The following is a 14,805-nucleotide window of genomic DNA, read 5'->3' as shown; positions in this document are numbered from 1 at the left end:
AGGAGAGATGGTGGCTGAAGGTTTTTGGGCACTTTTCCACTCACAGAACTCTAACATTTGGGTTAAAGCTGCACCTGACAGTATGCTTTCATGTCACCAGTTTGGATGGGTGATAAATCTCTACACTCATGGCTGTTTACTAATGTTCAAATTTCTGGTCTTTTTCGTTTATTTGAACCCTATATATTTTCTGTACATTCTTATTGATATATACTGATTTAAATGAGTATTCCACCTCTACCTCATCTAGGTGGAGGAGTAGTGACTAGGAAAAAGCATTACTGGTATAGAAAAGAATTATTCATAACTAGTATATATTGCTAAATACAAACCAAGCCAAACCAAATGCCATTAAGTTAACCTAATATGAATAGGTACATTTATAATCACTTTGTGAAAGGGTGGGGAAGTGCATGCCATTTTTCCTTGGGGTTTTTTCAATCTAAAAAGAAAACAAGGTAATTATATATACAGACCCATGTGGATGCAACTTAAAATACATGAAAGTCAGGAAATTTGATGTTGTAGCAAAGTAAAACAGCTAAATTGTGTTTATTCATCTTAAAATGTGATGGCATGAATAAAACATAATCTGTTAGGATGAAAGTCACTGCAAGGAAGATGGTAAAAGAGACCCAGCTTGGACAGCATTTGGGGAGAAAGGGATAATATGGTCTGACATCTGAGATTTGGAAGGGTATAATCATCTCTATAAATAGATAAAGAAATAAATAATAAGGGAAACCTAAATTTTCCAGAGATATAAATATAATCAATAATAGCAAGGTTTAGATATTCTTAGAAATGTCAGATGACGTCTTTTTGGTACAGAAATTCATAAAACAACAAGGTGTGGGTTATTTTAAGCTTAGGAGGGGTTTTTGTGTGTGTGAGGAGAACCTTGTAAAACAGCTGAGAAAAAACTGATTCCTGAGGAGGAAGTGATTATGAATGAATTCAGTGCTGCTTAGATTGCAAGATGGATAAAAATAAATCTGTAACTAAGGCTTGGTATAAGGCAAACTTTTAGAAAACAGAAAAATCAATGAAAGAAGATGATTGGTCTGAGTAACTTAATTACTTGAATGAAGGAAAGGATGGATTTACACTGAGAATGGAAATAACCTGTGTGCGCTGGGCAGGAGAGAGAAATTGTAGGAAAGGGTTAGAGTCTCTACATGAACAAATAATGAAAGCAATATAATAAGAATAGGTACAAAACCCTCACAGAGTGAGAGGAGGCCTGGATTATCAAGCAGAACTTCTTTTCAGGTACTGTAACATATACAGCAAAGGAGCGATGGATAAAGGCTTTTCTGAACTGCACCTTGCATGGGGAAGTAAAACAAAGACGTATTTTTTTAGCTACTGGAACAATAAAGAAACAAAGAAATGAAGTGAAGCCCTGACACTGCTCTGAAGGGCAAGTTTGATATGTCTACATTATTTTTGATGTATAGATTATCTGCTGCTGAATAACATGCTCTTCCCCAGTTTCAAGGAAGTCAATGTACATAAAGATATTGAAAGGGTAGCTAAGGAGAATGATGGCAAATCAATGGGAATTACATTATTTGAAAGGGAAGTCAAATATCCACAGCTCAGTGACAGAATCATTGGGTCCACATTATCTTTTTTCCAGAGTACTGAAGACACTGGCAGATGGAAGCACAAGTAGAAAATATTTTAAATATATATTATTTGGAGATGGTACTACATGTCAGAAATATGCAATGACAGCAAAGATGCCCAAGAAGAGGGAGGGAAGTTAAGTCAAGTGATATCATAACTCTTAGCTTGACTTCAGCACCATGAACATTTAAACCAGATTTGAAACAAGTGATTAAAACATATGGAAATGAAAAGCAGGAGAAACTACAATGGGATTACCTATGGTTCAAATCATTACTTTACTTTTTACACAAAGATAATGTGTCAGATCTAGTATTTCTGGGTATCATATAAAATGCTTATTGTGGGTCCTCATGGGAAACTGATACTTTGAGTGGAAATGACACAAATTAGTAATAAAATTTTTCACTTGGATAAGAAGCTTGATAAGCAGAGGCAATAATAAGGTATATTATAGATGGTATTACTTGAGAGGAGGAAAGTTGCTAGTTGTTCTTCTCAGGGATTAATTTTAGGAGCAATCAATATGTTTCTTAGTATCATAAGAGCAAGAATTAGGTGTGCACTCATAACATTCTTGGGCAACCCAAGGTTAGGAGGTTTTAACACAGTCAAGAAGGACTCATCACTTAAGAAAAGTAAGTCAATTTTGTTGGTACAGATAATATGAATTGGAAAAAATTAGCAATCCTCCCTGGTACCTTTTTAAAACAATGCATAGTTCTCAGTGTAAATATGGAACTGATTAAATGGAAATGCTGAAAACTGGAAAACACAAGTAAAAATGCCAGGAAGGTGGCTTTGTGAAAAGAACATATGCAGTTCTACAGAGGATATGGCAAAGTATTTTCAGCAGATCTACAGAAGTGTCATTAGAGAGAATCTCCTCTGGAATTATGTGCTCAGAATTAACAGTCACCTGTGTTAAAAAAGAAAAAGAGCTTAAATCAGAGTTGATGCTGAAACAAGCTACTTGGATTTTTAAAACAATGACTATCTGTCACACAAAGAAAATGTAAGTGTCACTTATTTTTCTTAGCAAGAAAGTGGCTGAGGAATATGACAATTCTTTCTGATAGACAATGCAAATAGAGAATGAAAAAAATGGTAGTGTCAGCACATAATCACAGGTCTGAAAACTGGGCCATGAGTAAATATGGTCTCAAATTTATAAGACTTCCAACAATGCAAAAAGTGAAATTCAGAAGGGATCTTTCCAATTCCTCCAAAAAGGCAGCATTATTTTAAGACTGAGCTTTAAATGCTGATCAAACAGATCATAAACATGAGAAAAGAGTCCTTAGATATAGAAAGTTAAGATTCTTTATTGAGTTCCTGAACACATACTGAGCTGTAACATCAATGAGGTTTGAAAAATGTGCCTGTCTGGCACTTTGTCTACACTGCATTAAATACACACTTTCGGGATCCTAGTGGTCACTATGGAGGCTGAAGAGGATTTTTTCCTCCACTCTGAGTACAAAGCAACAACTGATTTCTTGTCTCATTGTTCATTTCTCTTTGATGAAGCACTGGAATTTGGTCAGAGCTGGAGACAGACCATAGGATGATACACACAGTGTTCCTAAAAGACTGACATTCCTTGACTATGCCTCATGTGTGTGTCAAAACTATTGTTGGATGTGGAATCAGGATTCACTTCTCCTCCAGAACTCTATAATTTCTTCTCTAGTGCAGAGTGTGGCCAAGGCCACTTTCTCAAAATGTCTGGGAACGGTCTTTAAGAAATCTTGTGCTATTGAGTGCATACAAGCACAGAAGCCATAGGGAACACTCACTCTTTTGAGTTACCTCAAAAGAATGCTACATTTAAATGATGGCTTCTTGCATTTTTTTTATTATACAAAATTTATTAAAGATGTTTGAAACATTCAGTTGTCAGTAGACTATGTATTGATTGCAAGGCTTGTGCTATGTGCCCAAAATTTATCCACTCCCAAAAGCTTTTAACTGCGTAGGGATCAGAGCAGCCAGATCTCCCGCCTCTGAATGTAAATCTTAATAAAATGATCATGCTAACACAGTATTTGCATTTTACAAGTAGAATTTTATAAGAATTCTGCCACAGTGACTTTCTTCTTTCTGCAACAGCATTAAAAACAGCTTTCAGACTTTTACTGCTTCTGAGCATGCTGTATTTCTTTCCCTGCATCCCTTCAAAGTAACAGAAGAGTTTCTTCTCATTAAGAATGCATTAGTTCAGTCTATCACCATTCCACTTCTTTCTTGTAGTCTTTCAAACATGACACTTCACTGCTACCTCCTTGTGCTTAGCAGCCAGGCTGTGTAACTAAGCAGGCAGCACTACAATTTTGGAGGGAGATGACTCTTTCATGAGAACCCCCATCAAAACCAGCAAAGACTAATGAGTGAAAACACAACAGAGGGCATCTTTCTCAACAGCTTGTGTGGTTCAGAAAAAAGACTGCTACAGAAGAAATCAGCTGAAACTCTTTCAGTTACATTCAATTATAGTAATGAAGCTTGAATGTCAAAAGTAGTATAGGAATCATGATTAAATTTGTCAGAATAGAGTACACCACCAACTTGCACACATCTATCTACAGACAAAAATGGACATGTTCTGGAGCAACAGAAAATTGACACCTGATAACTTAGGGTAATCCTTTTGGCTTTCCTGGGATTACATACAGACACATCAATCATCAGACAGATTCCTCAGATGAGGTGAATATTTTGAAGGAAGCAAATTCCTCAAAGCATTTCCTACTCTGCTTTTAGCAATTTGTTCTAGAGGCTGGAGGAGACAGCTGTGACTTAGGACTTGAACTCCAGGACCATGTGGAGTTCCATGCACCACCCCAATTTCCCCACTGGTAAAGTGTGGAATAATGCATCTTAATCCTTCACCTCAGGTCTGTTTGACAGCTGACTCAAGTGACTGATGTGGCTGGAAGAGCTGAAGTTGGACATGTGTGCCATGACAGCCCAGTTCCATGCTGTGGAAATCTGTAGTTGACCACAGTGAGTGATCTCTCTGTTGCCACTGCAGTAACAGCACAGACTGGTCTCTTCTCAGTTAAGCCTGCAGAGGTTAATGGAGGAATCATATGTATTTAGAAATAATCTTTTAAATAGCAACTGGTTTAACCTTCTCTGTCATAACATAATGCCAAACTCTGATATTTGTCAGAAGCCACTGCTTGAAAACTTGCCAGAGGCTCTGTGAGAGATGTCAAATGAAGACAACACTGCTGACCCGTTTGAAGGAGCATGAGTACAAATTCCACTCAAACTTGCACTGTTTCAAACTGAGTAGATGCAGATGCACTGGACCCGAAGCTTAAATTTCCAGTTTGTTTTGCTGAGGTTCAGCTCTCCAGAGCACATGTAGCTTCATGATCTGCCTCTTTCTCATTTTAAATGTTCTGTTCAATCTAAGTTGACCTTCACTCTGGTATCCAAGTACCAATAAAGAAATATTATTTATGTGCCAAGCAAGCTACAAGAACAAGCAGGCACATGCACTCTGATCAAGTTACATTTAAATTCACTAGTTGAAAAAAACCCAAAACTAAATAGAAATAAGAGAAACAAACAAAAGATTTCCTAACGAAATTTTAGTCAAGAAAATTACCCTACTGACTTTATAATATTGAATTTGTTAAATACTATTTTATTTAATACTGTATTTCCTCAAAATCATAGCATTTAAAAGCACAGCATAAATATCAGAATCCACTGGACTTCTATTGTTGGAGAATATTACAAATCTGCTTAGATATACATGCTAACTTTAACAGAGATAATTAGCAAATCAAAATACAGTTCTAGACAGTAAAGAGAACACAAGGGAAAAATGGGATTTAGTGGTCCTTAGTTCAAAATGTAGTTTCTGCAGAAATAATTATGGGTCCTTTGTATCTATCAAAGGACACAGTGACTGACTGTAGTTTTCATTTCAGCAGATGAAAACTACAGATGCAGCTTCATTGACCCCAGCCTTTCTCTAAGAGTGACAGCACTACCAGAGGAAAAGACACAGTTTGTCTTTTACATTTTGCTTCCAAAAGCCTCTTCAAAGTGAAGTAGTAAAGTGGCTGCTGGCTTGAAGGGAGAGGAAAGAAATGGAATAAGAATTGAGCTTAAGTTAAGATGGGACTGCTATAGAAACCACCCAGGCTAGCGAAATAGACAGTATTTATTTTGAACAGCTAATTGGCTGATAGAGATTTTTAAAAACTGGACCAAGCCTTAAAGAGTCACTGGCAGTTCTACAAACAAAGCACTTTTTACTCTGGAAAACAAAAAGGAAAAAAGAAGAAAACTGTCACCTTTCTCCCACTGGTCCATGCAGAAAACAGAGTTGAAATTCAAATCAAAATCAAAGTCAGTGGGAGATTAGCCATTGGTATTCACAGAACCAGATACCACCTGAGATATTTTCTTTTCTACTTTCAGACAGATACATTGACTACCACCACTTAGCTGTCCCCTGTACTGAGGTTTTCTGGTGTTTTTCAGCCTTTATGGTTATGTCTATATTAGGGAATTTTAGCTGAAATTTCTCAGCAGTGCTACTGCCTATACAGTACCAATCAGTGCTGGTCTCTTTGGATGTTTATATCTGCCAGTGTATTAAACACTGTGTCATGCAACAGGGCACAGTTTCACTTGCTTCAGCGTAGCAGCCGTATCTCTGTTCATTAACTTTAATTTCTAGTAAGCTTCACTGTGACTTAAACCGCTCTTACTTCTGGTGGAAAACCAAACCATACCATTCTTTAAGATCTCTCAGTGCTAATTAATGATGTAAAATGGATAGAATCCTTTAGGGTAAATTGTTGCTGTCATTTTATTTCTCCATCTGAAACTTGAACTGTACAGATCAACTGGAGAAAAGGGATACTTAAAAACACAACCGTTGTTTTTAAATTAATTGCCTTAGGTAAAGAATATACATGTTCTGCACCATTTGCACCAATAAAGTTTGCCGCAATGTTCCAGAATGTCCTCTAAACTCTCTCAGTTTTGAATGAAATGTGGTTTTCTGATTGATTTCAAGGGACTGTTAAGTTTAAAACGTAATGAATACTATTTAAATGTCAGCTTTGTTAATTAATTAATTATTAATATTAGTAGCAGAAATAGTCAATTATTTTGTTCATCTGTCACTACTTCAAATGGATATAAATATTTTGCTTTAGGGCCATTGCAGCTATTTATTTTTGCCAAGTGAAGCAAGAGGAGATCATATTCTCCAAAAATGTCTCAAATAACTTTCACCACCCATAAGAGAGGAAGAGCAAGGCCAGACCAAAGCTATTGACTAGCTGATGATTTCCTAAAGCTCAGACTGCTTTTTTTCCTTCCAGATTCACAAATTCTTCATTACTCTCTTTGACAACAGCCAAAAATATATAAGTCTCTTGACCTCTGTTCATTTCAACTTTTACACAGAAGTTCCAAAAACAGATGTAACATACTCATAGTTAGAGATTCCAGAAGATTCAGCACAGAAAAACATCGCCATCTTATTGCAGGGATTCCATACTGTTGTCTCCTTATCACAAAAGTTTCACACCTTCTTAGTGTTTCTCACAGGCAGCTCCTCAGAGCACTGACTCTTTCTTCTTCATAAAGCAGCCAACTGACTCCAGTTCTCTTCTTAACGAGCCACCCCACTCTTGTATAGCACTCTTCTTCTCATGGGTTACAGCTGTGGCCTGTTAAAGTCAGGCCTGTTCCTAATCTTTGATAACTGGCCCAGCTGCAATTCCTTAGGTGTAAGATTGTTGGTGGTTTTACACCAGCTTTCTTTTCTGAGCAGTTTTGAAAATGTTCGAGAATTCAAGTTTGCCATTTCCATCACAGACTTCTGCAAAGGGCCGAGTCACCTCATGGAGATTTCCTGCCACCTCACTGCACAGCACACAGCCATGGATCCACGTTTAGAGGCCTCCACATCAGTAGAAGTAAAGGGTGCTATTGTCACATTTCAGCACCTGATCTAGATGTAAGCGCCTTGTCCCTGGTACTTATCTATAGACCAGACACAGCCACAAAATTGTTTGTCAGCTCTGAGGGATTTGTGCTGTGACTTTCTGCCTCTGTAATATGTCATTAGCGATCACCATAGAAACAAACAACAGATAAAAAGAGCCAAACATTTTAAAAACAAGCATAAAACCACCATAAGAACAAATGGCTTCTCTTCATCACTAAAATACCAGGCCACCATTTTTGGCTGGACCTTCTAATAACCAAAGACTGTCAATACTGTATTTTATGAGCATTAGAGTATGAGTAACAGCAATCAGTGATAAGCAGGATTTGACCTGCCTCCATTTTGTTAAATAACCCAGGACTCCTGAGATGAAAGGCTTTTCCAGGGGGAATACATTTAAGTGAAAACATTACATGAATATTCTTTGTATCACATGATCACATGTCAAAGATTATGCCGTGACTTTTTTTTTTTTTTTTTTTTTTTTGGTAACTGTATTAGGGAGAGTAGACAGAAAGCACCCCAACCTGCACAGGGAGGAAATTGGCCACAATCTTCCTGAGAGCTCTTACAGCTCCTCATCCTGACTAGTCTACAAAAACCACGCAGGTTTCTCCAAGAGTGATGGCAAAGGGAAACCAGCTCAGTTCATGATTTGACTGAGGAACAGAAAGCGGGGTACATTAACATTTCACAGCCCTTTGAAGCCTCCATTTTCTCCTGTTACCTGCAGCTACATTATGTATCTCTGAAAAAGTGCATTACTTCTTTAAATAAACAAAAACTGCATACAATGCACTGAAGTAATGAAGTCTAAACTTTGTTATTACCAAGATCAACAGTTTTTTAAATTCAGGTGCCTTTTTTCTTTCCCATGAACATTTGAGCTCAGAGTTCTTTGGAGGACCTGGTTGCTAGTATTGAGGAACTATTTGTGGAAAGACCTCATTTCCCTGAGGAAAAGCAAACCTACATTTCCTCCCTGGAGCACATGTAGTAAGCCAGCACATCAGAGAACCACAGAGATCTCGGGGCCTGCAGGTCTCATTGTGATGTGCACAAACACACTTTTGCTGTGCTGGTTGCAGGCACTCTGGTTATTTCTCTGCTGGGCTGCTTTGCCCCTGAGGCTGCTACTGAGTGCCCCCACTCTCTATCACCAGCTGTTCTGCCAGAAGCCCTTCTCAGTGAAGGTCCAAATCCATACTAAGGGAATTTCAGAAAAGACTTTAAAATTTCACAGGCCTTAGATGTGTCCCTGATTTAACAAATACAAGTTCTAGGAAGTTCAGATGTTTCTGTAAATTAAAAAGATTACAGCACTTCTTGAGGTTTTACTTCAGAAATATTCTTCTAGCAGTTATCACTGAGCACCGTTGTGAAGAACTGGTTTCTTGACTTTGTCTGACAAGTTGTCTGATAAAGACTGGAGACCCACTGATTTCTAAGAAATTGTACTACCTTTAGAGAGAAAGCTTGGACAAATAGGTTCTTATATAGAAAAGACTTTTTTGTATGTTCTGCCTCTCATGCACTTCAAGACAACTGGTGACATTGCCACCTCACTCTGCAAGTAGTCCCACCGAGCTCTCTGAAAGCAACTCAAAGGCTGAAGGTGCCAGACCTTGTCCCCTTGTAAATTCACTTCCACTTTCATCACCTTGAAAGAATCCCAGGTGCCCAACCAAAATTTGCTAACATGGAAGTCAGTTAACAACTTAAAGCTCAGACATCTATAATAATATTTTAGTATTTCTTCCCACCTGAACAATATTTTCCTTTTCAGAGGTGCTAAATAACAAAAGCCTTCATGTACTTGGAGAGGGAGCCTCAGCCTCTCTGAAATGCAAGGATGTGATTAAAAAGCAGATCTGAACTAAAGTGTTTTAAAAAACAGAACATGTATTAAAGCAACAAGAAAGAAATATTTCAGCCTCAAAGTTCTACATAAAGATGCTTAATGAATCTTTTTACTGTGTCTCTGGGATAAAACACATAATTAAACTTATAAAACTCTGCACCAATACTTAAACTGCTTTGCAGTGCAGATTAATTGTGGAAATACATAGTTCCATTTATGGGTGTCAGTAGACTAAAAGAAGTTAGCAGTGACAGTGACACGGTTTAATCTATCCTAATGGACTCTTCAACATTCAGAAATGTGACCATATTGATCATGCAATTCATACTGGATAAAAAGAGGCAATGCACGTTTGTGGCCACATTATACCCTCATCATTCCTGACAGCACTCCCAGCTTATTTAAAACAACATTCAAACCGCACACTGGTTTCCCTTGTGGCTTAATTCTCATTATTCACTGAACTCCTTTTTACTAGAAACTAACTGAAGAGCCAGATTCTGAGCTCATTGTTTGGTTTTTTGCTGACGACAATGAACAGCCTTCTCAGTTTCCATGCCCAGCATTTCTATACACTCAAAACAGTTGCAACCAACTAGCAAAATAAAAGCAGGTCAGGGATGGGGAGGCAGATGAGTGAAAAGAGTGTACACGTGCTCTTCAGAAAGAATGAGACTGAAAATTAATAAAAGACTTATAGCCTGTAGCAACAAATGACATCATTCAAGCATGTGTTGCAAAACAAAAACAAAGGGGAAAAAAAGCATTCATGGATGTGTATTTCTCAGATTGAGGCAAATGGGTTTGAATTACATTACCACTCCAACTCATAATCTTCACCAGAGATATAAGAACTATGAGCACCAGTAAAAAGAATTTTCAGTCCCAAGAGGTTCATGCTGATGATAATAGCAAGGATGCTGTCTTTGTTTTTCTGATGGATCGAGAAAGTGTAACTTGGCAGTGGTTCACCAGAAATTACTGCTGTGAGAACCACACACCTTACAGCAGTTGTGAAGCTGAGTGCCTGAGATGGCTGTCACCTATATGCTCTCTTGATCCTGGACTGCTTTGAAACAGAGAGAAAAGTCATTACCAAGGCTTCCTCATGGACCCTGGCTCTGTGCCAACTCCATATATTCAATCCTCCCTGATAAGTTTTCTCCTGACTTTACACTAGCACGTGTCCTAGGAAATGGCTTTGCAATGGGCTCGTGGAGACACTATCACACTGTATTTGTGGCTCTGAGTGTAGGTGGTTCAAACTCTAAAGCCATCTGTGATTTAGCTCGCTCTTTTAGCGATGCAATTTTATCACCTTATGATTTTTGGTTAAGCTGACGCAGTGGTTTTCAACTTGTGGAACTCTTATGCTTCTAGTCTTTACACTGCTTCTCTTGGAAAACCACCAAGAAAAACTGGTTTCCTGCCAGTTAACTCAAATATTCTCTTAAAGGGCTTCAATGAAAAATTGTATAGGGATAGCAAAATTAGCATGACCTAAAGCATATGATCAGTTCTGACTTTGACTTCAAATGGCCAGAAATGCAATGCATGCCTTGATTAATTGCTCCATTGATTAAGTAAATTGATTGGTAAAACATGGACCTTATAACTCATCTGAACACTGAATATTATTCTGAATTCATCTGGTCAATAAAGAACCCTTCATGATCAGATTTTTTTCGTAAGAGTGACTTATCTAACATTTTCTTGGGCAAACATGATGAATTTTTCTTTGTTTTCACACTGCATATAAAGTTTCCCACTCAAGTCATTCTGATATCTTTTTCTAGCATCCTTGGGAGATCAGAAAATCCCATTGCACTGAGCAACCATATACACATAATATCCTTTTTAGTGGGCAATAGTTTTAGACCTTGGTCAAAATGGTCTGTTATGCTCCCTGATCAACTGCGCTATACTTTGAAATCAATGCTTATGGATTAAGTCAGGAACACCTCCATATGCAAAGAACCCCCATGAAAACAGGTTATGAATAACTCTTGATAGCCTTGAGTGTTTCTGATTTCTTATGTTTCTGACTAAATGCCATATGGAATGTTCTCATTCTATATTCCCACCCCTATCCCCCCCAGATTTACAGGTGCATGTTTCTCGTGCCAGCAATACACAACTCAAAGCCCAGTACTGGCCACTATGGCATTGATTTTTCAATACTTGTTTGACTTTTATCTCTTCCTTGCCTTTTTAAATAATAAGAAAAACAAGTGGTATTTACTGCAATGTCAGTGTCAAGAAACCAACAGCCTGATCCAGTTCCCATCAAAATTATTGGAAAAACATGCACTTTTTCAGGAGGTGGTGTTCTAGACTTGGAATGGACAGGTCCTTCTTGCTCAGGAGCCATCTTTATTCCCAAACAGGTTTCTTACAGTCCAACAGGTACAAGCATGTTTGCACACCACTGCACCTGCCTGAAAAAATCCTGCTTGTTTTGAAAGCCAGACTCAGTCCCTAGGCCATATGGGAAGTTGTCCTTTAGAGCAGAGAAATCAAAAGTTGTAAAACTTCTAGAAATGTCAGGTTTTTTCTAAACTAACCTCTAAAATAGCCTCTTGGCTAGATTGTATATGTTGCATTTCCATCTTTCTTCTCCTATTAAAGTGACCATTCTTTTTTGCTCATGTTATGAAGTACCTTGTAGTACATATACAGGGTGAGAAACACAGCTGAGTTAGCGTTACAAAATCAAGTTTAACTCTGACAGAATTCCAAGGCTGATGATTTGATTTTATTTTCCCTTTTGGTGGACAGCACTACCATTTTCTACGCTCTAAGACTCTTTCTCTCAGTTGAGTGCACTTTGTATGCTGTCAAAAATATCTATATTTTTATTATATTTTTTTATGCATTCAATTTTCCCCAGTCCTGCACTAGCACCTTGGTTTGGTGTTTATTCCATGTAGCAGAAAATACCTCTCACAGAAATGCAAAGGCAGCCTGACAGCAAGCTTCTCTTTGGGCATGTTGACATCATCCTCTTCTCTGAGCTCTAATTCAACTTTCAACACAATGCCTAAAACCACACAGCCTCTGAGCACAAAAGATGAACACGAGAGTACACTTGTGCATTCTGTTGCCCTGTAAGCAAATTGCCTTGTGAATGAGGAATCAGTCAAATAATGGGGTTGATAGTCTGCATTTAGATAAGCTAAGATAAAGTGCAAAAGTGGGGTTTTTTTGGTGTAGCGCAGACAGCAGTACATCCTACTCAAAGTTCAGGGCTATGAACATCATTGACTCCTTCTACAGCATCTCTCACATGAAAAGACAACATGCAGCTATTTCATGTGTCATAACTACTCTTTTGAAATAAACCAGGAAGGTAGGATTTTTTAACTTCACTGACAGTCCAAACCAGGGTGGCACTCTGCAAAGTGCATATATATCTCATAAAACATATCTCCTGCTTTCAGCTCTCTATTTACGTGGACTTTACTGAGAAGAAGAGAAGAATGTCACTGCTTTCATGTAACAGATAAAGAAATTCTCTGGGTACGTGCATACGACATTTGTGGGGGTGCACATTGCTTTCTCTGCTCACCGTGATAAGAAACAAGTGCATGCACACAGAGAACTCTTGCAGATTGGATAATGTGCTGCGAATTACTTCTCGGTGCTAACCTTGTTCAGGTAGTCATACATTTAATGGATTGCGTCCAAACCCTCTTCCAATAAGGAGCAACTGAACCACCTACCACTTAATTTCTGAATGCTCCAAGCTCTTTGAGCTTTTGCTTTGAGCTCTGCATTTCAGCAGCTGGAAGTTGATGGAAGAAGGGAGGGAAAAGGCATCCATATTTTTATAGTTTTCCATTCCAAGATAAATAGGCTTGGATGAGAGAAGAGGGAACATAAATGAATCACACAGACAATCTGTTCTTTCAACTGGTGGGGTTGGGAGGTTAAAAGATTTTTACAAATAAACACTTTTTAAAAGGCAAGTATTAGCTTATGTGTTTGACAGAAGGCTGCAATTATGCTCTGCTCTGTACCACATAAAATACTAAAATATGGAAATGTGAGGTTATCTATCCTTCTCTTGTAGAACCAGTACATTCTCTTCCTATCATGATGTCTCATCTGGTACATTACTCAAATTCAGGCCAAAGTATTCCACCACTTGAGATAGCACATAAACAAAAATAATGTGAAGAAATTCATAATAAACACATTACTAAAACCTGCTTCTTGGCCTTCTGAAGTCTTGCTTTCTTTGCTCTGCCAATGCGAAGAGCCCATCAAACCTGCTTGAACCCAGCTTCCTCTCTGGGACACAATCTAAAGGTACACTATGTCTTCCAGAAGCAGCTCTTTGTCATCCTTAACACATTTTCTGCAGTGCTGGTTTCATGGCCTATGTTGTAGAGTCACAATCTGTTTCATACTGATTTTGAATTTCCCTCATTCTGACAGAAGGACAGTTTTTGGTGTTGGCATATATGGTGAGTCAGCTTCAGGGCTGTTACAGCCTGTAATGGTTGGTGACAGCCTCCAAGACACTGGTATGTCAGGCCAAAGACAGCTGGTTGGTAGCAGTCCAGACTTTCCCTCTTTTACAGACTTCACATGCTCTAGTTGTGACATGGACAGCAGAAAGTGTTTTCATAAAACCTGTGCCTATAGGGGACTTTGCATTTCATAGAAATATCCATATAAATCACCAGATCTTTATTCCATAGTGACAGAATAGGGGAAAGATCTTATCTTAGCTGTTTAGGGCTATTTATTTAAAATAGAGTATGTAACCACTCTCCCTGTCTTTTAAAAAGTGGTTTATTTCTTCAGTGCAGTTGACCTCAGACATTCACCACTATATGTACTGTAATTTGAATGAGAAATATCTTGCTCTCAAGAGCCTAAGCAGGACTCTGATAAACGAATCTTTATAAAGCCCACTGTACTGCTGTGTTTAAGAGAGCCAGAAGCTAGCTATTAGTTATTTTTTGTGGTTTGCTTGTTTTGTTCTCTTTCAGCAGACTTTTTAGAGTACAGCATGCTGAAAAAATAGGAACAAGGCTCCCCAACAGATACCAGTTGTGTCTGAATTCTTCCTTTTGCCAGGCACACAAACCACACAACCGTTGCAGCCATCAGCACAAAACACATCATGTTAAATCCCTCATTTCTTTAACATAATATGAAGTCTCTCTTTCTCTCATATTACCATTCTGGTCCGTCAGGTATGTGAGGTTTTTCAAGGCAACAGGTGTTTTTTGAAATAAAATACAACCTTCCCTTCAGCTCATTATGTGAAAGAGACAGCAGCTGCAAGTATAATGCTGAGGACACATGGTCT

At 38.2% G+C, this 14,805-nt stretch overlaps 1 protein-coding gene across 1 annotated transcript in view; it reads right to left on the bottom strand.

Moving 5' to 3' along the window:
* Positions 1–14,805, bottom strand: part of CAP2 (cyclase associated actin cytoskeleton regulatory protein 2) — a 68,725-nt gene that overhangs the window by 36,110 nt on the left and 17,810 nt on the right. The window lies entirely within an intron of this gene.

Source organism: Molothrus aeneus, chromosome 1 (genome assembly GCF_037042795.1).
Source record: "Molothrus aeneus isolate 106 chromosome 1, BPBGC_Maene_1.0, whole genome shotgun sequence".
Lineage (NCBI taxonomy): Eukaryota > Metazoa > Chordata > Aves > Passeriformes > Icteridae > Molothrus > Molothrus aeneus.
Note: the sequence above shows the minus strand (reverse complement) of the source record. Positions and strands in the feature narration are given on the sequence as shown.